Source organism: Rhyacophila brunnea, unplaced genomic scaffold (genome assembly GCF_057557595.1).
Source record: "Rhyacophila brunnea isolate RB1 unplaced genomic scaffold, BYU_Rbru_1.0 scaffold_8, whole genome shotgun sequence".
NCBI lineage: Eukaryota > Metazoa > Arthropoda > Insecta > Trichoptera > Rhyacophilidae > Rhyacophila > Rhyacophila brunnea.
This window is the reverse complement of record NW_028233350.1, coordinates 5,541,644-5,569,596: the sequence shown is the minus strand read 5'-3', so window position 1 is coordinate 5,569,596 and position 27,953 is coordinate 5,541,644. Positions and strand designations below refer to the sequence as shown.

The 27,953-nt window shown below is 33.0% G+C and overlaps 1 pseudogene; it reads left to right on the top strand.

The window, feature by feature from the left end:
• Positions 1-27,953, top strand: part of LOC147063841 (uncharacterized) — a 231,559-nt pseudogene that overhangs the window by 9,010 nt on the left and 194,596 nt on the right.

Sequence of the window (27,953 nt, the reverse complement as noted above, 5' to 3'; positions counted from 1 at the left end):
TTCATTCTATCTTCTTTTATACGTATGGTCCCTATATCATTCATCCGATTGCGATGAAACTTTTGTCAGTGGTTGTGCCAACACCCGCGAAGGTTTCTAAATTGTACAACCATCTTATTCTTCATTATATCTTCTTTTATTCGTATGGTTCCTAAACCATTCATCTGATTGCAATAAAACTTTCGTCAGTAATTGTGCCAACAACCGCGAAGGTTTCTGAATTAGTACAACCATCTTCTTCTTATATTCTATCTTCTTCTATTCGTATGCGTTCCTATACCATTCATCCGATTGCAATGAAATTTTGATCAAGTGTTGTGCTCACGCCCGCAAAGGTTTCTGAATTGATACAACGATTTTCTTCTTCTTTTTCATCAATTCTATCTTCTTCTATTCGTATGCGTTCTTATACCATTCATCTGATTGCGATGACATTTTGCCAAGTTGTTGTGCGCACGCCCGCGATGGCTTGTGAATTAGTACAACCATATTCTTCTTCTTCTATTTGTATCCGTTCCTATACCATTCATCCGATTGCAGTGAAATTTTGATCAAGTGTTATGCTCATGCCCGCAAAGGTTTCTGAATTGATACAACCATTTTCTTCTTCTTTTTCTTCTATTCTATCTTCTTCTATTCGTATGCGTTCCTATACCATTCATTCGATTGCAATGAAATTTTGATCAAGTATTGTGCTCACGTCCGCAAAGGTTTCTGAATTGATACAACCATTTTCTTCTTCTTTTTCATCTATTCTACCTTCTGATATTCGTATGCATTCTTATACCATTCATCTGATTGCGATGAAATTTGACAAGTTATTGTACGTACGCCCGCGAAGGTTTCTGAATTACTACAACCATATTCTTCTTCTTCTATTCGTATGAGTTCCTATACCATTCATCCAATTGCGATGAAACTTTTGTCAGTTGTTGTACGTACACCTGCAAAGGGTTATAAATATATAATACAAAGTTTGTTGTTTGTTTGTTCCATCCAATTTTGGTTTTTTTACTGCATATTATTAACATTCATAACGTTTGCATATTTTGGATTCGAATTTAATTTAGTGTTCTTTTGTTTGACCTATACTCCTATTAGAATTATTTTCATATTGCCATATAGTATTACACAGATATTTTAATATTAAAAAAATAATTACCTCTTATTATTTTTAAAATATCTAAGATACATATAACCACAAAGCAACCCTGTGCGAAGCCATGTACTTCAGCTAGTAATATTATAAATATACTTATAATAGATATATTTTTAAACCAAAATATAATTTTACTAGAAAAATAAAATAAAGCGTTGAACATAGAATTTTTTTTATTTACATAGGTATAGGTAAATCATTCTACAGTGGCACCATAGGCGATTCGCGCATGTATTGAATTGCTTGCGACAATGCCTGTTTCAATGCTAGCAAACAATACCACTTCAACTGCAAGCCGCATTTGCCGTACCCATGGTGCCTCTGTAAAACGATTTACCTATAACTGTAGTTGTTTTATTTTGAATACATCAATTTCATTTTTGAGCTTCCGGATACATTGTAAGATGTAAGATGTTTATAATTGGGGGTCTAATTACTCAAACCATTTCTCAAACATGATTCCAAATCTTCGTCCTCTGTACTTCGATTTTATAATTTTCATTTGCAAAAACGCTGATTTGCACAAGTATGTCGAACCAAAACAGTCGTACAAATTTATTATTAGCACATTTTTAGATTTGAATACATCTTATCTGCTGGTAAATATTTCCTAATTTTTTATCTTTTAAAGCTCTTCCTTTAATGTAAATATCATTTTGCAGCGTAATTATTTCCTCTTCAAGCTTCAACATATCCGTATGAAAAAATGTTGAAAGGTTTCCTGCAAATACTTCTGCTTTGTTTTTGGTATCAAATGGAAAACTCATAAATAAAACATACTAATTATGAATAAATAAATTTAAAATTTATGGCGATCGACATTATTGACACCCCTGCTATATTGAAATATATAAAATTATTATGTTAGAAGGACTCCTTCAAAATGATTTTGATGGGTGGAAATTGAAATAATCTTGTGACATCATTATGGGGTCCGTAACCTGGAGACAATAAAATACACCGTTGTCTTAAGAGTAGGTACAACAGAACAATGTGATTCATATTTCAGTATGCACGATGCATTCAGGCCTGCACGATAATATTTATTTTTAGGCGTTATAAATTATTTCGTGCATTGGCTTTACTCAACCAACAAAATACAATAATGGTACCTACCTATTATTTCACTAGTACATATTATAAAAGTAAAGTTATAAAAATAAAATGCCTAATTCCTGTAAAATTTGGGATCACAGAGATTATCAATATACTTTTTTATCGTAAATATTTTACTAAAATTATCTCATCATTAATTATACTAATGGTTTTATAAATGCGTTTAATAATTAATAAATGTTAAAAATCTTAACAACACTGCACATTCATATACCGAAATATGACGTTATTCTAAAACATTAGAGCAAGAGGTTTAAAAGAATACTATTTTATGTAATAAAAATACTTTATGCAGTCATCAAATGTTAAAAATAAATATAAAGGATAATAAGGCTTCAAAATTATATAAATAGATTATCTACAACGTTTAAGGAATGTCCAGGATCATGGTTTGAAAATACAAAAAAAAACTCAATTTTGACCTACGACGAGCATGCCCCCCCCTTAATATGCATTAGAATTAAACAATACTCACCTATTTTTTTTAATAATTATGTAGGTCTTACACATTAAAAATAAATACTATTCAATAATAATGTTTTTTGGATAGCACATGAAATAAAAATGTAGGTAGATAATATGTGTTTCAAAATCCTTCGTATGTTTAGTTCTCGTACAATTTCAGGTTAAATAATTATTAATCTATTTTTAAGTTTAAAAACGTCACAATATCCACCATATTGTTACTAAATATTGAATTTAGTAACATTTAAGTATATTAAAAGATATAATTTTTTGGTCACCCCATACTCGCTTAGCTGAAGCGAGTTTGTTTGTTTTAAATTTAATTTAGTGAGCGTTACTTTTGAGGCTCGTATCGGCGGTGACTTTTTTATATTACTAGTGGACCAACTATTTCGGACCACATATAAAAATATCATATTTTCAATTCCCAAGGGCATTTCTGTAGAGCGTCCCCTTGAGTGTTACATAATATAGTAGAAGCTTCATTTTTCGGATCTGTCGATGATGTAAGTGTATAACCAGAACAATGCAGAAAACCAAATTATCAACATTTCAATATGTATTCAGCATTTGACACCTACTATAGATTATTGCCATCAATCAGTTTAAAAATTTTACCGACGTTTACGTTTCATGTTTCCGTTATAATGGCTTGGAAATAAAGTGTGTGTGAAATTAATTAAATCTTTATTTTAATATGAATTTTGCGTATGTGACGCAATAAATAAAATAAAATTATTATTTATTCAATATTGAATAAATAATAATATAATTATACACCAGGTTTTAAGAATGTAAGATTCCTTATTATAGAAATCACATAATTTTGAAAAACCTCAGAAACATACATATTAGAAAAAAATCTAAAAAAAAAAAGTTGGACCGAATGTGACTTGAACTCATGTCTTTCACTTTCCGGGTGAGTGCTTTGGCGTCTAATAATTCTAACAATTCATAGACGGATCGATAGCTTAGGCTTAGAAGTATGAATAGTTTTAGTGTTTGTTAAAAATTCTGCCTAATTACTAATAATATATTCAATAGGCGTATACATCGTCAAAACTCTACAAATAGGTCTTTAGATAACTACTCACTAATAACACAATCGATAAGCGTAAAATCGGAATTACTGGGTCTTGCCATATACATGTTTAGGGGGCCTTGGTATGAACAAGTTTGAGAAGCACTGATATACACCATTATATGCAATTCAGTCTGTTGTATCCATGCCCCCCAGATTATAAAGCGGGCCCCCAGGCCAGTATCTATGGCGGCCCCCCTACCTGTCGCTAAGGTTAAGGGCAATGTGATTTTTTATAATAGTGTTCCGGAAGTGGTTTCCACGGAACCCCAGGGTATTCTGTGTATTTTTACCGATTTTTAAATAAGTACAGTTGATCGGCACTCAGTATAATATTATGAACCACTGATAGCGACCTCATTTTGTGGTAACATGGAACCAGGAAAACTCATATAATAATTTAAAGCAAAATTCGCAGCGTGAATTATCATTTAATTATATCACATCAAATTACATCGCACAGATGCATATTATAAAATGTTAATAATTATTAAAAAAAAAAAATAGCGCCGCAGGGGACTTTTTTACTGTTAGAGCAAATTTGTGGTGTGTGTTTTTCTCATTAAACTGGTCGGCTTGCCACGCCGGGCCCACTCTAAGCCCGGGCTCCCAGGCTAGAGCCTGTAAGCCCCCCCTTGTGGGGGCCATGGTTATATCCATATCTAACGACAGTCGCGGTGAAAACCCAAAAATCTATTACGATAACAAACAACCGTGAAAATCTCACTAAAACGTTATACGTAAGTAGGTGCGTGTCTGTTTTAGTGGTTATGTTATATTAATATCTTCGATGTTAGTTGTAGGGATTTTGTTATGCTTTGGGTAATATTTTATAGTAAATTTGTGAAAAAAAGCTTATTTTGAAGACTTTGGTATAATTTAACCACTAAACAGATTAATAATATATCTTTGTGACAGCCAGTCGCCATATACCAAATTTTTCACAGAAGTTTTGGTTTATGACTAGGGCTTACAATTAACCGGGGTAAAATACTATACGGTTTACGGTTAATTTAAGATTAATAAGATTAAGAATTTAATTTAAATAACCGGCTAACCTGTTATAACCAACATATTGTTTTATGTACGTAGGTACGTTTATTCGTTAAATGAGTATGTACATCTTATGAAAACAATAATAAATTATAAATATTAATAAATGCACGAACAAAATAGGTAAATATTGAATGTACTTTAAAATATTAGAATCAAGGTTGTTTGTTCGTGTTTTATGCGCTGCCATTCATCCGATTGCAATCAAATTCTGTTCAAGTGTTGTGCTCACGCCCGCAAAGGTTTCTAAATTAATATAACCATATTAATCTTCTTCTTCTTCATTTTATCTTCTTTTATTCGTATGGTCCCTATACCATTCATCCGATTGCGATGAAACTTTCGTCAGTGGTTGTGCCAACACCCGCGAAGGTTTCTGAATTAGTACAACCATCTTCTTCTTCATTATATCTTCTTTTATTCGTATGGTTCCTATACCATTCACCAGATTGTGATGAAACCTAAGTCAGTTGTTGTGGTAACACTTGCAAAGGTTTCTGAATTAGAACAACCATATTTTTCTTCTTCATCTATTCTATATTCTTCTATTCGTATGCGTTCCTATTCCATTCATCCGATTGCAATAAAACTTTCGTCAGTAATTGTGCCAACACCTGCAAAGGTTTCTGAATTTGTACAACCATCTTCTTCTTCTATTCTATCTTCTTCTATTCGTATGCATTCCTATACCATTCTTCCGATTGCAATAAAATTTTATCAAGTGTTGTGCTCACGCCCGCGAAGGTTTTTGAATTAATAAAACCATATTCATTTTCTTCTTCTTCATTTTATCTTCTTTTATTCGTATGGTCCCTATACCATTCATCCGATTGCAATGAAACTTTCGTCAGTGGTTGTGCCAACACCCACGAAGGTTTCTGAATTAGTACAACCATCTTTTTCTTCATTATATCTTCTTTTATTCGTATGGTTCGTATACCATTCATCCGATTGCGATAAAACCTTAGTCAGTTGTTGTGATAACACCCGCAAAGGTTTCTGAATTAGTACAACCATCTTTGTCTTCTTCTTCTATTCTATATTCTTCTATTCGTATGCGTTCCTATTCCATTCATCCGATTGCAATAAAACTTTCGTCAGTAATTGTGCCAACACCCGCGAAGGTTTCTGAATTAGTACAACCATCTTCTTATATTTTTTATGCGTTCCTATCCTACCATTCATACGATTGCAATGAAATTTTGATCAAGTATTGTGCTCACGCCCGCAAAGGTTTCTGAATTAGTACAACCATCTTCTTATTCATTATATCTTTTTTTATTCGTATCGTCCGTATACCATTCATCCGATTGTGATGAAACCTTCGTCAGTAATTGTGCCAACATCTGCAAAGGTTTCTGAATTTGTACAACCATCTTTTTCTTCTATTCTATCTTCTTCTATTCGTATGCATTCCTATACCATTCATCCGATTGCAATAAAATTGTGATCAAGTGTTGTGCTTACGCCCGCAAAGGTTTTTGAATTAATATAACCATATTCATCTCCTTCTTCTTCATTTTATCTTTTTTTATTCGTATGGTTCCTATTCCATTCATCCGATTGCAAACTTTCGTCAGAGGTTGTGCCAACACCCGCAAAGGTTTCTGAATTAGTACAACCATCTTCACCTTCTTCTATTTGCATGCGTTCCTATACCGTTCATCCGATTGCAATGAAACTTTGGTGAGTTGTTGTGCGCATGCCCACAAAGATTTCTGAATTAGAAAATCAACTTCTTCTTCTATTCGTCTATTCGTGCGTTCTTATACTATTCATCTGATTGCGATAAAACTTTTGTCAGTTGCTGTGCGCACACATGCGAAGGTTTCTAAATTAATATTATATAAAATACAAAGTTTGTTGTTTGTTTGTTCCATCCAATTTAGATTTTTTGTTACTACATATTTATAACATTAATAACGTTTGCATATTTTGTATTCGATTTTATAGTGATCTTTTTTTGACCTTTACTCCTATTAGAATTACTTACATATTGCCATATTGTATTACACAGATATTTTAATATTAAAAAAATAATTACGTCTTATTATTTTTTAAATATCCAAGATAAATATAGCCACGAAGCGACTCTGTGTGAAGCCGGGTACTTCAGCTAGTAGATTATAAATTCAATAATATAGGTAAATAGAATAAAAATTATCAAATCACAAATACCTACAATGGATTTGAAGAAATTCTCCCATATGACATGTTCACTATAAAAACAATAAATGAGGAAGTCATAGTGGATATATATAGCGCATGTACATAATGCTTTAAAAAACAAACATCCGAATAAATCAAACTTAGTACATATAAATGACATACAATATATTTTATTCGAAATATTCACTTATTTTTTAAAAAAAAAAAAAATTTTACCAATGCATCAAGCGTTTCGTGGTTCATAGAACTTCGAATTTTCTTACAAAAATTTTTTGCAACTGAAAACAGTCGTTCACTAGCCGTTGACGTTGGTCGAACTGTCATCAAAGAATTATATTTTTTTTCTAGGCTTGGAGTGCGTTTTCGCTTGACTAAAATATTTTAAAATCTTTGTGCTACTCCAACAGTTCTTTATCAAAGCATTTTACTTCTGGTATATATATGGAAAGTACGATTTTATGCATTGCAACAAGTGACGAGTGTGTTGTATTTACAGAATAGATTAATAAATAAAATTTCGATAGGCAATATTCAATACACTACATTTTGATGCAGGGTTTTGAATGTGTGAGTGTCCTATGCAAATAAATCACGCATTGTGCACGAGCAATACTTTCTTGCTGCTGTTAAAATATAGCACTTATTGCAACAATTACAACCAACTTATTTCAATTGTTACAATAAGTTCTAATACTTTGATACTAACCTACTCTAAGTTTGATAATATTTATCACTTAGCGGTCAATAAAGTATAGAATAGCAATAGACATACTGGTCAACAAACAATACCACAGAAGAAGGGCTGGCCGCACAACGATATCTAAGAGTTAATAATGATGACGTATACTTTGAGTTTTCCTATTTAGGTAGATATTTTGTAGTTAGTTTATTAACAGCAGGTTTATTTTATGAAGGTAAAAATATGTATTCATAAGACACGAGAAACTGAACACACCCAAGGAAGTTGTGGATACCCACACCGGTCATCACTATAGAATAGATAGTGTCATCAAACGAAAAGACCCTAGCGCGATAACGTTTCAAATTCCATATCAGTAATCTACTCAAAACCTCACGAGGAGGCCCCGACCAAAGGATTGGCTTTCCTGACTTACAACATAGTAATATTATTCAGCGCTCGAAATGGAAAATTTTACGAACCGGAGCGCTCGATGATTTTACGAAAATATTAACATAGTTATCTAAATTTATGAGTATTTTATAAAAATAAGTGTTAGGTTTTTTTGTTTTATGGCCGATCTAGCTCAGACAGTCAAATTATTTTCCTACGAGATTTTATTAATCGGAACGGCGCTCCGGTGCGTTCCGGTCCATTTCGAGACCTGATATTATTCCAAAACGCATTAGGTATACCTGAAACGGTCGAGGCCAATGTCATTTTACAAATCCTAAGCAAAAGGTACGGCCAGCCACCGCACCCCTTATCCTCTCCTCAGCAGACTAGATCCCGCTGAATTGAAACATGTCCTTGGAAGATCAGTCTCGACCTACCCATGATTGACAGCGTGTCATATAGGGACTTAGGCGGGCGGCTTAGGAATTGCCGTACGCCGGCGGGTGGTTAGCAAACTCGTGCGCTCACCCGCCTCTCAATTATTACGTCTCGAATAACACGCGGTTATCAATAAATATTGTTATAAATAACAAATTGCCCGTGAAACTTAATAAATAATGTGTGAATGCGGCCACGTGGCCCTAACGTGAAGTGAAGTGTAAACCAATCGATAGTTACGTGTTCTCAAATAATAAGCCCATATCGCCCACGCCAATTCGAACGCTTTCTAGTATGAAACACGCGTTCTATGATAACGTTACTTTATTTCAGTCATGCTGAACCCATGTATTCCAAACCTGTATAATCTAGTGTAAAAAAATTCCGCGTGGAACTGTCAAATTAAAAAGTTTCTGTGTTGTAATTTGTCCTATCTGCCATGATGTCACTTATAACCTTGAATCCGAAGTAATGCTGATGAAGGATCCCACTAGCCTACATGTGAGTCCTTCTTCGCGGTATTAATAGATAGGTTACATGCAAATTGTACCTACGTAAAACATTTCACCGTGGTACAGTCCGCCGTGAGGTTTCTATCGGAAAGCGATGACCGTATACTATATTATGGTCTCCAATTTTATTATATTCAATGTGAAAATTAATTCAAAAATTTAATAATGAAAACCTAACCTAGCAAATAATGCAGTATATCGGCTATTTACAACAAAAAGAATTGTTTTGGCTTCCTGTAAAGCAGGGGAGGGCAAAACTGCGGCCCGCGGGCCGCATGTGGCCCGCTGGGTATTTTTTTGCGACCCGCCATCATTAATTGTACTTATGATTATGAATAACTCTTTTTATAATTTTTAAAAAAATATTGACGATAGATTAAAATTTGAAGAATTTGTTGTTTCCTAAATGTATTATCTCAGTATGTCTCCCTTGCGCCTCGTCTCACACTATGTAACCAATATTTTCTACGTTGAACATCGATTTCAATAGATATTGATAGTGTACCGACAGAGCTACAACTTGAGATTATTGACCTGCAGTGTGATACTGCTTTAAGAGAATTGCATCGTCGTGAAGAAATCTCCAAATTTTACAATGTAAATTAGACTCTTAATTCAGACAAATTCGATCAACTTAAAGATTATGCAAGAAAAATTTTCGTTATTTTGGATCAATTTATATATGCGAACAAACATTTTCGATCATGAACCTCAATAAAAATTCTTTACGATCAAATATCTCCGATGGCCATTTACAAGCAGTTTTGAGAATATCAACTACAAAATTAACACCTGAATTTAAAAAAATGTACAACAGTTTCATTCTTCTCATTAATTTTTTTGAAATGTTTATTTTTCGTGATAATAAATAGTGTATATCTAAAAATGGTATTTTACTTGCGGCCCGCCAATCATTTTGAATTCTTGAATTTGGTCCTCCATCCAAAAAGTTTGCCCCCCCCCTGCTGTAAAGCGTAAACCGACAATAACCGTGTTTTATTTAGACATGAATTTTATGTCACTACTAGAGACCAACAAGTTTAACGTGGGGCTCCGCGCCATACGCCCGCATAGGCCTGTTTGGACTGTTCCAGTGATTTAATCGAGTACCAAGTGATTTGGTAAAAAACCGTGTCTGAACAGACAAATTTAGTCGAGTAGTTTAGTAAAATCGCTAGTCCAGTCGATCCAATTCTATTATTTCGTCCGAGTAGCGACCCCCACCACGTCTCACTAAATACTAAACAAGCCACGAAACAAGTCTGAACAGGCGAGTTCATTAGTCGCCGACTGCCGCAGAGATGGCACAGCGTTGGACCAAAGATACTACTCGAAATAATATAACTTACAGTTATTATACTTCAATGCGACAAACCGTCGCGAATGTGTGTTGATAGATCAGTAGATAAATGGCAATATTTCACAGAAAACTTGTTGTTATTGAGAGTAGGTAAAGAGGTAGGTACACATTATCCTAGTGTTCATAAGAATAATTATAAGTTATATTCATTTACCATTCTGTTTATATTTACTAGTCAGTAAGGACAATGGAGCATAAAATCAGGGGCGGATCAAGTCAAACGGAAGTCCTGAGCGGTAAAAATTTCGGGGCCCCCAAATTCAAGTTAGAAAAAAAAAGAAACTACGCAGAAACTCTCATTAATTTATTAACATAAAATATAACAAAGGTAATAGAAATAAAATAAGAAAACATGTTTTAAATAAATTTTCGGCTTGCTTTATTTCTTGCAAATTCGTCAATTATTTTGGCAGTGTCAATTTGGCTTAAAATTTCTTGCTCTATGTACAAAATGGCCATACTATTAAATTTTTCTTACACGCTTTAAAACAGAAAACGATCTTTCACCTGATGCATTAGAATTATTTTTGAAGTTACAAGTTTATCTGATAGACGACAGCACTCTCATGTCGCGCGAATGGTGTCCATTTTGAAATATCCGTCGCTCTCGTCGCTCTGTTCATTTTGACACGTCACTCACTAATGCACTGTGTTCGGACACTTTTCAGTTACTAATTCACTAAATCACTCGGCCGGTCCGAACCAGCCTTCGGTCGAGAGCCTTGTCGGTCTCTATACGACCCAAAGAGGTTGGACTGTCTTTAATTTACGGCCATATATTTCCGATACAACATTTCACGGTGAAGTGTAATACGGCGAATTGCAGTGTACAAGTTTCCGGAAACGAGATAGATAGATGGCCGTGGGCCTTGGGATACCTTCTTAGCTGTTTACGCGTAATTCTTTAAACTTTAAAGAGTCGCGCTATTATTTTTATTCTTGGAAATTTGACCAAACAGAACTGCCATTCCGGAAATAGCATTACAAATATTTTGGTTACGTTTGTCTCTTTGGAGCATATACTTATGTATGTACTAAGAAGAGCGGTCAACCGAATAAAATTAGTCGGTTATCAGTTAATTAAAAAACCCACGGTAATCTGGTTAGGGCTTGAGCAGGCAGAGAGCGGTCAGGCGTTCTGCGTTTTCTTTGTAATGTATGGACTTCATCATACTGTGCACACAGCAGGCAGTCAGACCGCGCCGGTCAATGAGAATACTTGCGTTCTAGAGTTCTATTACCGGAATTACAAAGAACTCCGTACCCCTCAACCGTTGCAATGTCGGGATCAGAAAAATTAATCGATAGAGAGAAGATTGATACTTGATTTAAGTGACGTAAATTAGGACATAAATCGTTTTTATTACAAACATATTGTTTTTAAATCAACACTTGATTGATTTACGTGCATAAATACTTGATAATTTGGCGAGATTTATAGTTTTCATAGTTCAATAATAAAATGAATTTGACATGCGAGGTTATGGGTAAAATTGAAAGGTTAGAATCGAAATGTCAAATATTATAGATAGAGGTAGGTACACAAACAAATAAGTTTATATGTCACTTCATTTAAAATCGTCGATATTAAGTTTTTAAATATCTGGTTTGATAAAATGCATTGATTACAGCAGGAATTTTAGTACCTAGATTATATTTAGTTTACAAGTCAATTTAAAATGTAATTAAATTATATAATTCATCGAAGCTTTGTATTGACATGCGAAAGTTAATTAAAAAGTAGTTTTTCATCTTTTATGAATTGCTGAAAAAGAACATTAAATTCTCCTTCTTCTCGCTTCATATTTATCGGATACATTCAGTGCTTTCGTTTTGTTTGAAACGCTTTTAAGTTCCACAAAAGCAATGGTTCGTCTTCGGAATTTGAGCTGTCAAACGACATAGAGCGAAACCACACGGGTGCTGTGTCTGCGAGACCCAATGACATTAATCGAGACCACTGTATTCCGACTGTTAGTATAAGTTAGAACGCACCGCTGTTGCGTACTCACTCCCCCTCGCAGTCGGAATACACTGGTCTCGCAGTCGCAGCGCCCGTGCCACTACAACGTTTGAATACAAATGGAACGCATTATTGTTGACCGCCACATGTCTGCTGTCGGAACTCATATTGAAATGTCATTGACGCTACCGGTCAACGGTCGGTTGAACGCAGAACGCCAACCGCTCTGTCTGTTCAAGCCTTTAGTTGGTTTCGGTTAGAACCGGTTAAGAAGCTCTATTTATCACTTAATGAGGGGCAAGCCATTTAAATCGAGAAAAAAAAGTCCATGAATGTCTTCAAATATGACTAATATTGAATACGCGTGTCGCTTACCTACGTAACAAACGTTAATGCATATTAAAATACATGATAGGTAAATGGCATATTAGTTGCTTTTCTTCTTCGTCACGACTTCATCGTGACCCGGATGATTTGACTGTTAAAAATAGCCTTTTCAACGGGTTGGCCCTACTCCTTTCAGCATTAAACGACACGCAAGGCCTGTGACCATAGATATATTTTTCAAATGAACCCCCCCCCAATATTTTTTCTGGGTTCGCGCCTAATACATAAGACACGCAAAAAGACTGGCGAGCTACGGGGATTCTTGGAGGTGCCTATTTTTTAATATAATTCCATAATTGCTATGATATATGCATTTTATGATGAATTAATTGTTTATATTTTTGTTTCAAATTCCATTATTTCTCATTTTATGTATTCAAAAATGGTACAATTAATACATATAATAAAAATGTTTTAAACAACTTTCAGGTTAAAAATGAAGAGGCGGACGCCGACACCGCATGCGAATTGGCCTCATCTTGCTTCAGACAGGTACAAACAATTAATGTTCATTGATCTTAGACTTCGTAAAATAGAATAAGGATATTAAGAAATCTTTTTTGATCTCAGTTGCTCTAATTAGGTTACAGTATTTGCGGTCATATAAGAATGACACTGTCTTTCCAGTACAGTGGTGATCACATGTATCGCGTTCTATTTAGAGCCCTACTTGCAATTAGTGTGATCCTCGAAGCATTTTAACCTTTTTATTTTATTTTTCTTTCTTTTAAATTCTTTATTGTGTAGATTTAATCCCCTAAAATGCGGAGTCTTGTATGCAGTACTCCAAATGTAAAGCGCGTATAAATTGAAGGAGCATACACCAGAGATTCTCAACTAGTCCACGGATCCCTGAAATCTTTAAATGTGAAAAACTACAGTATTTTAAAATTTTTGGTTTTGATATTGCATCACAGTTAATATTGAATTTACGACAGTTTTAGGAGGGAGGGAAATTTTTTTAGCAACGAAGAATGAAGGAATAAAAATGAGATATCTGTTGGTATTATCAATTAGATAAGAAATCTATTAGATAGAAACCAAAGAAATTTTGTATGGCTATGTCGTCATTATTTTTTAATATTATATACTTATATACCTATTTATTTGAAAAATATTTTCGTAAAAAATATGTTTTAAATTATTACAGGAATTCCTTTTCTCTTCAAAATAAATCATTCAAGTGCCATGCAAAATCATCTCGCGTGCCATAGGTTCGCCATGATTGGTATATAGCATGCAGTACAAAATATAATTAGGTATCGAATACGCCGCGCCGCTCTTGTTCTTTTTTTCACATATTTTACCACGTTTTTATTAGCTCGTTTTCTTGTTTGTCAAGTACAAATCTTGCAATCGATTTTTAACTAACTTCCCGACTAGCTAGACATTTAAAAATTTTGAAATATACCAGAACACGATGACAATGCATTTTTTTTATACTTTTAGCCATCTTTAAGCAGAATTGAATTCATTTTCAGTTAATTCTGTTTTGTATGGAAAGTTAGTTCGGAAAAAATCTGCAAGGTGGCGCCTCGATCGAATTCAATGCTTGCACTTTTGCGTAACGGCGTTCGATGATTTTGAAAAAAGAATTAACTCGCTTTCTTGTTATTTGTTTGCTTGTTTGTCTTTTAACTTCATATCAAAAATCGGTACTGTTCGGTTATACGGAATACAGCGGAAAACGCATTTTGAAAATAGCCGATTAACTGAATTATTTGTTAGTTTGGGTTAGTTTAGGTTAGGTTAGGTTTGTTTAGGTTAACCTAACAAATAATCCAGTTTATCGGCTATTTTCAAAATGCGTTTTCCGCTGTATTCCGTATAACCGAACAGTACCCAAAAATATCATAATATAATATGTTATTCAATTAATAAATGTTTGAAAATTTCTTATAATTGCTCTCTTTATTACGCATTTGATCACTTTCTTTCAAGTTGATGGGATAATTCATCAGAAAAAATGTAAAAAAGTATTTATTAATACATAGAATCATCGAGTATACATGATTCAACAGAATTTAAAAACATGGTATATAAAAACTTATTTTTATCTTGTAATTATTTATTTTGTTTTCGCTCCATTGATAGATGCTGCTATATTTTTGACTAAATCATTCATTATGAATACAAATATAGCACGATGAATAAAACGATTAACTGTCACTTTGAGAGTAATTTAATGTAGACACCATTTGTAATATTTAGTGCTCTCCTATTGGTCGACTTAAAATGCGCGAAAGAAACAAAGCTTTAATTAATAAATAATCTGATGTATGGACGCTCTTTGTACTACATCAAGATTTTAAATATTTTTTTTAGGCATTTGATAGGTTTAGAAATATATTTATCGACCATCAAATAATATTGTATCAAATTACACGTAGAATGTGTAAGTGCCTAAGTATTTTTATTTTCGATTTTGACCAAATGTGGCTTTATCGCATTTAGAATTAGACGCCTCAAATAAGAATATACGTATGTATTGTTAGTATAAATTTTGCTTTAACTCTTCGATTCACCGCCTTGTAGTAAGCGCTGCCCTTTGACAGTTAGTAGAAAACGCACATAATATGAATTTCATACTATATCTCATCTTAAAATTCAGTTAACATACTTAATTGAATAAAATATAAGTGTACACTTTAAACGATTTAGTAAGAAAAATATTTAAAATGTATTTTTCCAGACTTGCCCCCTAAACCCCGCTGCCCGGATGTTACGCACTCCTAATACTCTCGCTTTGCGCGTCCCCGTCTTCGGGTTAACTGTTTTTATAATGGCTTCCCAATTTAAAAACTCCAACTAAATAGATTGTCGGAACGATTTCCAGGAGTTATTTTAGGCATCGCTAACAACACTTACCGTATGGCCTTTACCAGTCACATACTTATATTTTTTTTAAAACATTTTCTGGTGTTGTTTAGTGCTCAACCGTGAGGCCAGAGCTGTTTACAAATTTTATAAACGATGACAATATATCATTGGTTATTAAAAACGAAGAAGGAAACAAATTATGTTTGATGTTTTTTGTCTGCACAGTATGGTAGCGTCATAACATAGTGTGGTTGCCATATTTTGTGGGTTTGAAGCAGTGGTGCACAAGCTTTTCGGAAGAAGGGACAATTTATCCATTTTCTAATTTTTCACGGGCCGCAAAGAGTAAAAGTGTTGAAATATAATGATATATTATACTAGATGAGATATACATTTTGTTGGGAGAAAATTAATTTAGACACGAATAATTTGTTAGAAAATAATAAAAGTACATAAATAACTTTATACACGCACTATACATATCGCACCCCTAGTTTTAAACTATTACAAGTCGAAAAATTGACATTTTGAGTTAATAATGCAGAAAGGTTGAAAATATCATTATTTATCTGGTCAAAGACTATCACAAGTCTAAATAAATTCTACGGAAGTACAGGACAGAAAGAATAGTCTATAATTTTCATAAATAGTATTGTGTGATATTTAAAGACTATGCTATTTTGAGTTGTTATGGTCTTAAATTAGGATTCAAAAATTCAGCGAGTTTAAGACTATGACATCTTGAATTATCATAGGTCAGGAATGGACAAAGTAAATAAAACTTGTGTTGTGGTCACACTGGTGACTGGTTATTCTGAAAACATTGACAATTTGACAGTAGTTTGTTGATCAATATAGTATTAAATAAAACAAACAGTGATGGAATCATAGAAAAGGATCTCAGAAGAACACATGAAAATCATAAGAAAATTGATACCGAATTAAAACAATATGTTAGAGATCACATCAATTGCATTCCTAGGGTAGAATCCCACTTACTGAGAGCTCAAATTTTCAACCATGTCCGATCTAATAAGATCATATGGGCCTCCGCGGTGTGGAGGTTTGTATTAACAGATTTTTGTTTTTTACGAGATATGAATGTCAGCCACTTGCTCCACCTATTAGGTCCATACTCTGACTCATGCACAAATTGAAAAACAATATGTGTACTTGCCAGACCCAGGATTTGAACCTATGACCCACGACGCTATAGTCCGACGCTTACACCAGACTAACTACCAGACAATTTATTGATGGCTTTTTAAATTTAGCAACATTATATGCTATACAAAGGAAAGTGCCAACAAAATGATCGACCTCTCGTGAAGTTGTCTCAGTATTCTACGATGTTTAACACAGAATTTAACATTGGGCGCTTTCAGTAAAAAAAGGATCAATGGTCAGGACAGCATATACAAATTTAAATAATACACAAAAACAAAACAATTAACTTCGTTCAATCCCAAATAAAGAAAAAGCACGAGAGGAGAAAAAATTACGTGAAAAATGGAGCTATCCCTGATCCAGATATGATAGTTTCATGCTTCGATTTGCAAGCAGTTCTTAAGCATAACCCTGTGGTTAAGTCTCAAACTTCTATTGCACCAAAAAACTTGCAACATATTTCACTATATTAGATATTGCTGCAAAAAAGGGCTTTGTTGTATCTGGAACGAAGTGACTGCTAAAAGAGGTTCTAATGAAATTGGTAGTTGTATTTATAAAACATTACTTGAAAAGGGAATTCTAAATTAGAATGGGCATTTTTGGTCCGATAACTGTGCTGGACAAAATAAGAATAAATATTTAGTTGCGTTGTATTTACTATTGGAAACAGAAAATATAAAGTCTGTAACGCAAAAATATTTGATCACGGGTCACACCCAAAATCAGTGGATACTGGTTAGCGATGCACTCAAAAAAAAAGAAAACTAAAAGTGCTCCAGTCTTCATACCAGCTCAATGGATACCCATTATAACCATGGCTGAAAAGAATGGTGAACCTTATAGAGTTAATGCAATGGCAACTGATGATATATTTGACATGAAATTGCTGTCCAATGAGCTGGAACAAAATTGAGTTATAACTACCGTAGGTACGAAGGTAACATGGCAAGCAATCAGTCATGCATTTGAAAATAGAATCACCGTATAGTTTTTTCATTAAAACCAATTTTAATGATTCTTCCTATAAGGAAATTAATATAATGCATCGCATGACGGGTCGTCCGGTTCCTATGAATATGATAATTATACTGAAAACTTATAATGAGCCACCAGGAATAACCATGCAGAAAAAGCAAGATCTTTTAACCCTATGCAAAAAAATTGATACCGATGACGTACCACGTTTTTTACAATAATTTGAAAGTCGCTAATAGTACTCAAGTGGCAAGAAATGACTTGGTTCACGAAGAGAGTGATGGAAATTACTCTGATTAATTCTAAATTACATAATAATTTTCATTACATAATGTCAAGAATCTTGAATAGGTAATCATAATCTTATACAATTATATATTTTAAAAAATCGGTGTGTATTTGATGATTTATCTGTCCCAGTTATTTTATTATGAAATAAAAATTTCAAATAACCATTTTGTTTATTATTTTACTTGATATGCATAATATATTGAAGAGATTTTATGTTGTTTTATATTAGTTTGTATTGTGTGCATGATGGGTTATTTCAAAATTTATCAAAATAGTCCAATTTTAGAGTATGACATTTCAAAAATACTACTAAAAATATGTTTTCTGTATGATTTTTCAATATAATAATTATTTCATACAAAAATACAAGCCCTGATACATATTGAGCAAGGAAATCGGTTTGGTACATACATTTTTAGATTTAGTTGAGAGGGTTTGAATCTTTGAATCCAATTATCTCAGAATGCTGTTTTTTGACTTGTCATACTTTAAAACTAGGGGTGCGATATGTACATACCTATTAATACCTCAATACCCGGGCGAAAGGAATACTTGGAGGTGCTGTGAGGCCATATATGGCCGATGTAGATATATTTGATGTATTTGGAAACCGTGGCCATTGTGTCAGAATATTACATTCTCAATATTGGTGAATTGTTTGTTAAATAATAAAAAATCAGTTAATTATTATTCAGTATTTGCCATGATTTATGTATTTTATAATAGTTTAATATATTATTGTCTCAAAGTCCATTTTTTCTCATTGAATGTATTCAAAAATTCTACAATTAATATAATACATATATTTTAAACATCTTTCAGGGTGAATATGAAGAGGCGGAACGCCACTATCTACAAGCGCTTGCTACCTACGAAGTGAAATTGAAGCCAGACGGCCTACAACTCGCCAAGATGAAATATGATTTAGCCGCAATTTACCATGAACAGGTAACAACAATAATTGTACATTGATCTTTGATTGTCGTAAAATAAAATAAGGATATTAGGAAACTTATTTGTTCTCAATTGCTCGAGTTAGGTCTCACTATTTTCTGTGATATATGAATGACACTGTCTTTCCAGTATTGTTGTGATTTTCCCACAAAATTAATATCCACTTTTCATGTCTGTGTGAGAGTTTCACATAAACGTCCTAAATTTAAGGTATATAAATAAAGGTCGACGTTTGGCGATTGTTCAATAAATTATTGTCGTCGAATATAAAATCGAAAAGACTATTACATGTATCGCGTTCTATTTAGAGCCCTACTTGCAATAAGTGTGATCTTCGAAGCACTTCAACTTATTTTCTTTTTTTAATTTCTTTATTATGTTGATTAAATCCCCTAAAATGCGGAGTCTTGTATGCAGTACTCCAAATGTAAAGCGCGTATAAATTGAGGTAGCATACACCAGAGATTCTCTACTGGTCGACGGATCCCTGAAACCCAGAAAATGTGATAAACTAAAGTATTTGAAAATATTAGGTTTTGATATTGAATCATAGCTAATATTGAATTGACGACAGTTTTAGGAGGGAAGAACATTTTTTTAGCAACAAAGAATGAAGGAATAAAAATGAGATATCAGTTGGTATTATCTATTAGAGTTTATAAAATTGTCATGGTGACGTTATAGATACAGTGGCTCCTTATTGTTTTTTATTTGTTAACCCCATTAGGTTTTGACAATGTAGAAGTGTGGTTATACGATATATTATCGCATGAATTGCTTGCTTTGAAAAATTAATATTTCCAATTTAATTTTGTATATGTAATTGGGGATTTTAATGGGATGCATTTGGAATAAAGTAAGACCTACGTCGACGCACGCAAACTGCAGTGCTGTTTAAGGGGAAGCTCTACAGAATCGGCCTTGAGAATTGAAAATATGATTTTTTTACATGTGGTCCATAATAACTGGTCTACTAGTTAATATAAAAAGGTTGCCGCCAATGTTTGTCTCAATAAAATCCCTCCAAGTGAAGCTTGTGAAGTGAAGCTATGGGGTGACCAAAAAATAGTACTTTCTAATAAATGTTACTAAATTCAATATGTTTATCAGTTCTTTGGTGTGAAGTATTGCAACTGATATGATTAATATGATAACTTTTTTGATTATGTGTTAGCCACGATATAAACTTAATAATATATTAATAACTTTTTAACCTGAAATTGTCCGAGAACTAAATATACGAAGGATGTTGACATACATATCTACCTACATTTTTATTTCATGTGCTATCAAAAAAACATTACTAATGAATAGCGTTTATTTGTAATGTTTAGGACCTACGTATTAAAAATAATAGGTATTGTTTAATTCTAATGCATATTTTTTAAAACGTATAATTTAGTGTCTGCCTATTATAAAAAGAAAGTGACTTTTTATTGGCTGCGCAACTTCACTTTTATACTAGTGAAACAAGTGGTAGGAAGAAGCATTATTGTATGTAAAGCCAATGGGCGAAATAATTTATATCATGAGTGCCTAAAAATAATTATTAACATACAGTCACTAGACACATCATTTATTTATTAGTCCATCCGACTGGCGGGCGACGCCAGGGCTGTCGACGCAATTAATTATATTGTACTTTTTAAATTTTATTTATAATATTATATTTTATTCAAGTTTTGTGCATCTAATGCCGGGTCCACACTGGCAACATGTCGCGCGACAACCTCGATAAATTTTACGATAATTATCATAATGGCTTAAGAAATTTTACGATAATTATCATACTTATCGTAAAATTTAACGAGGTTGCCGGCGACATGTTGCCAATGTGGACCCGGCATAATATGCCTAAAACTGGCAACCAAATTCGCCATTTTGGAAAGCGACGACTTTTCGTAAACAAATATCGCGTGGTGTGCACGTGTGCGGTAAACTTAAATAGGTAATTTTGTGTATTTTATGTGTATGTATCATGCATTGTTGGCCATATTTTCCGGTCTTTCTTGATTGCCGTGACACAATATGTTCCTTCCAGTCTTTTTTATTCATATAAAAAAACAGTATGTTCTATTAGTTATATAATGTATTATGAATCAGTAATAAAATAATACACAATTAAAATATTTTCAAATTGAAAAAAACACATTTTCCTAGCTTTGAGCCGTGCTCACTCATGAATGTCATTCTTCATTTAGGTAAGTATATACAAATTTTGATGTTATCTTGCAAATTAAACAGGTATCTGACCTTTTCACTATATTATACATGTACCTACATGCAAATGTAATGTTTTCAAATAATTGATATTGATTATATACCATCGTATTATTTTCTCGAAATCATAAACATACTATAATAGTATTTGAGTATCAACCTATGCTCAATTTGAATTAGGTAATAATAATAATATACCCGTAGATATATCAATAGTATGTTTGCTACGATATCCACCCAAGTTATCAGTATGTACTTAAAGGTTTGATTAAAAACTATGACGAAATTAACATTTTAAAAATATTAATCCATATAATATTTTGACAGCCCTGTTTTCTGATCGGCGGACACGTGCAGTTGTTTATCAAATAATAATGTATAAGACGGCCGACAATACCAATAATATTTTTTTTTTTTTAAATAAAATCTCCGATGATTAGTGATTTTTGCGAAAATATCGATTTAAATTAACGTCCTAACGACGCCGATGTCCTTTTGATACTAGATTATATTTCAATCTCCATCTCTTGAGCCCCCTCTTAATAATAATATTTTGCCTCTTGACTTAAAAATAATGTTGTATCTATTAATATGATGTGTTCTATTATGTATTAGTAAAATATATAAATTAGTAGATATGTAAACAAATAAAAGTTTCAAAAAATATTTGGTTTGGCCGATTATGACTCCAATCCCATCCTTAAACCCGCAAAAATATGTCCCACCTACCATTCTGCTTATTATTGTCATCCAGGCACTTAACAAGCACGGGTTAGCAGTAGACCGTGATTTAATGATAGTGAGTTATTAGTAGACAACGAAAGAGTCAACTTGCTATAAAAGTATGGCCGTTGCTTAAGTTCAGTGTTCGAAATGTAAAATTTCACGAACAGGAACGCTCTATAATTTTCCGAAAAAAGTGTGCTTGATTTTTTTCGATACATACCTACGTTCGTACTTTGCATGTACAAGTGCAACAATAAACTTTGAACTTCGTAAGTGGATGTAAATTGTGGGTAAGGATTGTCAGCGCTGCAGGCGAAATCATATTGTTTGAACAAAGTATACCGTCATAAATTGTGTTAATATTATTATTCTTACTTTATCTACCACCCATAAGCAGTACATGATACCTCTACCACCACTCGTTACTGCTTATAACTTATGTTACTGTCTCATTTGGGATAGTTCAGTTTATTAAATAATTAGTCATAAAAAAACAACATATCCACATACCCTAAAAATTCAAATTAAAAATTAATTTACATATAGCAAATTCTACTTATTACAGATTCAAGATGAGCACAGAATATAAAGAAATCAAAGAAATAGTAATAAAATAGTGTTCAAAAAATAAATAAATAGATGCAGAATTAGAAAAAATAGTGTGTACCTATACAGAGACGAGTAAATACAAAATTTATATAGTACCTACATATCTGTACACTGATAGAGCTAAGTAGGCCCTTTAATTATTTAAGAAGTTATAAAACTAAGAATTTATAATCTCTTCACATAAATTCGTTCTCACGCAGGTGGAATGTACCAATATCCGAAGCGATTTGGTTGAACACAGTTATTTCATGCCCAATCATCATTAGTAATTGCGGGTTAGTTCTGCAGTTATGTAAGCATGCCCAATCAATACCGGCAAGTTTTCCAGTCGATAGTAGTAGTATCTACATGTGGTCCATAATATCTGGTCTACTAGTTAATATAAAAAGGTCGTGTCAAAGTTGTTTGTGTCAATAAATTTGCTCTATAACTCGATCCGACTCATATTTCATCAGGGCTGTCGAAGACATAAATCATAAATATTTATAATTTTAAATTTTTATTTATAATATATATTATTTAAGTTTTGTGCATCTAATGCCGGGTCCACACTGGCAACAAGTTAAGTTGCTGGCAACCTCGTTAGATTTTACGATAATTATGATGATTATCGTAAAATTTCTTAAGCAATTATGGTAAGTATCGTAAAATTTAATGAGGTTGCCAGCAACTTGTTGCCAGTGTAGAAATGGCTTAATATCCACTGTGGTTCACGTAGTGGCATGGACCTGGGGTTAACTAATTCAGGAAGTCAACACCCATGATAGAATTATTTTCAGTTTTGGTTGCATTATATTCCAAAACTCAAAAATAAATGGAAATTTCTCGGTGTACATAGTAAGCAAACCTACGAATAAAAAAAGACAAGAAGGAACATACTGATTCATCGCAGTAAAATCTGGTAATCAAATTCGCCATTTTGAAATGCGACGATTTTGCGTAAACAAATATCACGTGGTCTGTACGTGTGCGGCAAACTTCGAATGTGTTTGTAATTTTGTGTATTTTATGTTTGTGTATCACGCATTGTCGGCCATATTTGCCGGCGTTTCTGATTGCCGTGATTTGTACACATCTTCCTTCCTGTCTTTTTTTATTCGTAGAAACAAACAGTATTTTTTATTAGTTATATGAAGTTGACCTTGAATCTGTAATAAAATAATACACAATTAAAAGATTTTTAAATAGAAAAAAAAACATTTCCAAGCTTTCAGCCGTGCTCACTCATGAATTTCATTCGTCATTAAGATAGGTATATATATACACATTTTGATGTTATCTTGCAAAGTGAGAATGTACTGTTTTCAAAAAGGTATTATCAAAACCTGCTTAACTCCATGAACACAAATGTTGGCAAAAGCGAAAAAACTGCTGTGGGCTTAATTATTGCAAAATATAAGAAAAGATAAAATTAATGAATAAAGAAGTAGATAATAACATGTCACCTGCCGAGTTACTAATGTAAAAGCAACATTTAGAAAGTTATTTAGTGTTTAAAAATCCACTTAGGTAGGTTTTGATACTTAACATCGGATTTGAGTAGGTTTTGAAAGTCAATCATATGGATATAGGCTTTTTTGAAAGGAAATAAAGTGGATTGAAATAAATATTTATACCAGGGGTGTATGACAGAGTAAGCAATAATGAAAGATGTGTTATATTATTTATTTTGGAAAATTATTATTTTATCAAAGAAAAAAGAATATTGGGCGTAAAATAATTTCGACATTACAACTTAAATTATACGTTTTCATTACATAGTTGCAATATAAAACGATAATACAATATAATAATAGTGATTATAGTATTTATGTAATATAATGATTAAAACTAGCAAATAAATGAAAAATGTAAAATTTAGAGATATGTACCTAACCTAACTAAAATTGTTGAAATACAATAATTAATATTAGTGATAATTAAGAAAATAATTTCGACATTAAAACTTTACACTATACGTCTTCATTAGATACTTGCAATATAAAACGATAATACAATATACCGGGTGCCGGACGAATGCTGAAATCCCGAATGGCTGAAATCCCGATAGCCCGAAATCCCGAAAGCCGAAATCCCGAAAGCCGAAATCCCGAAACCCTAAATACTGAAATCCCGAAGGCCGAAATCCCGAATGCTGAAATCCCGAATGGCTGAAATCCCGAATGGCTGAAATCCCGAATGGCATATAATATATAATATATATTTTAGATAGACAATTTAGACTTAGTGTGTTATTCCATGAGGTAGTCGATATATTTTTAAATGAATATTTTATTTCGGATTATGAGTTTACTATTTTATGTTTAAAAAATATATCTTAATCCACTGCATAAAGAGAAAAAAAGGTAAAGAGACATTTTTAATTGATATGCTATCGATTGATTTGTAGGAAACCGGTCCTTATAACAATAATTAATTGTATTGAATAAGGACTAAATATTGAAATAATACAAATATTGAATTAATACAATGTGTTTCAACCAAGAATTGATAGTTAACTCTATTGAAGAGATTTTGTAAAAAATCTGTATAATAGAAAAAAAAATGAAAAAGTAATTTTTAAGAATCCTATAAAAAAGCTTTCATTTGAATTCTTGATATTCTATCTTTAAATCAGATGAGGCATTCTTTCACTACAGTGATCTCAAGCATTGTAAATCGATCAAAATCAGAGATTAGCGGTACGGCGTCCTTCGCCGCCTGACGAGGTCAGTGCGATAATATTATATATGATGCATAAAGCCAACTGACGTGCATATAGGAGTCCTTCATTCGGATACTTTGATGTTGAGGAGTGAGACATTTCAAGGGTTTGTGTTACACATCATAACGGCCACAAATTTAGTATAAAATTGATAACACAGATTTTTTTATTTGATAGCACCGCGCAGAACTGGGTTTATTTACGGTTAAACATACATTGCCATTATGGGTATATTATAAAGATTAGGTAATTAAACCTAGGGGTGAGTGATTGTTATAGTTACATTATCGGTTACAACGGAGAAGACACGGTATTATTTTGCAGCCATTGTTGCACTACTTTTAATTTATTCGGCACTGACACAGGAGGGTTAATTAATTTCTAGGTACATTATCGGGATTAACGCTAACCTAATTTATTAGGTTCACGGGCTGCTTTAAGGGTGCTCATATGAATTATTATTAACACGATCACACAAAAGGGATACACTTATTTATAATATTAAGACATGCGTGGCTTTCCGTTGGGATGATATATCCACCGCGTGGGCAGCGGACCCTCGCGTGGGACCTACCACGGCCTTCGCAGTTCTTTTTGTTATTACTCGAAAATATATATCTAATTATTCTCTTGTGAAGGGTGATGCGACCGTAGTAAGTCAAATAGTATAACTAGATTCCCGAATGTTCTTAGGTCTTTTTGGGTTTTGAAAATTTACCATTGCTTGGGATCAAAGTCACCTCAACCCGGCCGAAGTTTAGGGTCAGAAAATAGCCTTGGGTGCAGGTACTCGAATATTGCCTCTCGCAAAAATCGTTTGCGATATGTTATTTATTTTATAATATTTATCAGGGATTGCAAACTTTAATCAGGGGTATATTTTTTGTTATTTTTGGTTAGATTTTAGATCTGGAATTTGAGACGTTCTCGTACTAGGCGCTTTGTTTGGTAATACTATGTACACAAACAAATGTGTCATAATCGAACTGTATTTTTTTCTGTTAAGACAATCGATAAAGCAGTACATGATTTCAGTAGATTATTTACGGCGATTTTTTAATATCGATACACAAACGTCGTCATGCACTGACAAAATTCCTGGAGAACTAACACTAAAATGCGCGTTTTGAAAACAATAATCTAAAAATAGACTGCATCTGCACCACAGACGGTTTGACTCATTGTAAAAAGATGAATTTCAGTCGCAAATTTATACCCGTGAAAATATAATTATATTAAATAATAAAAAATAGCATTAGGTTTTCTATCAGTGTCGATTCAGATTATTTACCGATGCTACTGCATAATTTGTTCACATGTCGAACACATCATATTCAATGGAAAAAACTATTGATGAATACTTGTTATTTTGGGCCGCAACGAATGCTATTTCATTCCGCGTACGGCCCACGGGCCGCGTTTGTTATGCACCACTGGTTTAAAAGCTTCAATTCGTGGGTCGGGATGTGAAGTCAGGTAAGTCACAAATTGTCATTTTGAGATATAGCAAAAACAAAGTTCAAAAAATTGCCCACATACCCATAATTATACTTAGTTATGTTTTTTTTATGGATAACAAATCAAAGTACCTATATGTAATTGGCTTTCAACTATATTTCCTAGAAGTATTCTAGGACACTATTTCATTGCATTAAAACTTAATTGGTTTAAAAAAAAAAGGTATTGACTTATCTGGATTTGCACAAAAAATAATTGACTTACCTTACTACGCACAACGAAATATTATTATTTTTCCATAGTAAATCCGACTAATATTAGCAATAAAACACACATTTTATACATACATCTTATTAGTTTTTTGAAAAAAATAGTAAGTATATAAATTTAAAATTAGCATTTTTATAATTTTTTTTTAATTTAATGTTATTTAAGAAGTGAAAAGGCACAAAAACCTGAATATTATAAAGTTTCATCGTTATCATTAAACTTCAGTATGGATTTCTACATCAGGTATCAAGAATATCGTTGACTATCTCAGATGTCTCAAGTGACTCATAAAATTCTCTATAATACGGTGAAATGTATGGAAGTAAGTCTATCAAATCTTTCGTCTTGTCTCGTCTTATATATGAAATTTGTTAAAATGCAGTAGTCTCGTCAAAAGTTCTCTTAAATTTTACTATTCCCGGTTTGTTTTTGTTGAATTGAAGCCACTTAACATCTCTCCAAACAAACTTATTCCCATATGTGTCTATACGATACGAGAAGTTAAAACAATCTGCACGAGTCATTTCAGTGACTTTAAAAGGATTTGGCCCAATCATGAGGATGTTCGATCGTTCCACCAAATGTCTTTTTTTCTACTCAATTATGCAATGGTCACTATCGCACTCCATATGTGTGTAGCCAGGACTAAAAAATGTGATCAATTTTGTTTAAAAGTCTCAGAATGTTTCACTGCTATCATGCACATTACAGCTACGTGGCTATTTTTTTTTTTGACCCACACATCTCGTCGCTATAGGATTTGTTTCCCGAATATCCATTTTTGTCGAAATCGACATTTTAATGCAGTTCAATTTTTTTTATCGAACTCTACCGAAATCATTTATAAAAACAATATATTTCTATCTAGGAACAGAGATATTATTTTAAAAAACCCGAATACGCCATGTTAAGTTACAATTACTCCGTGGTGTTCTCCCGAATGTCCAACTATTCGTACCTGAATATCCAAATTAATTT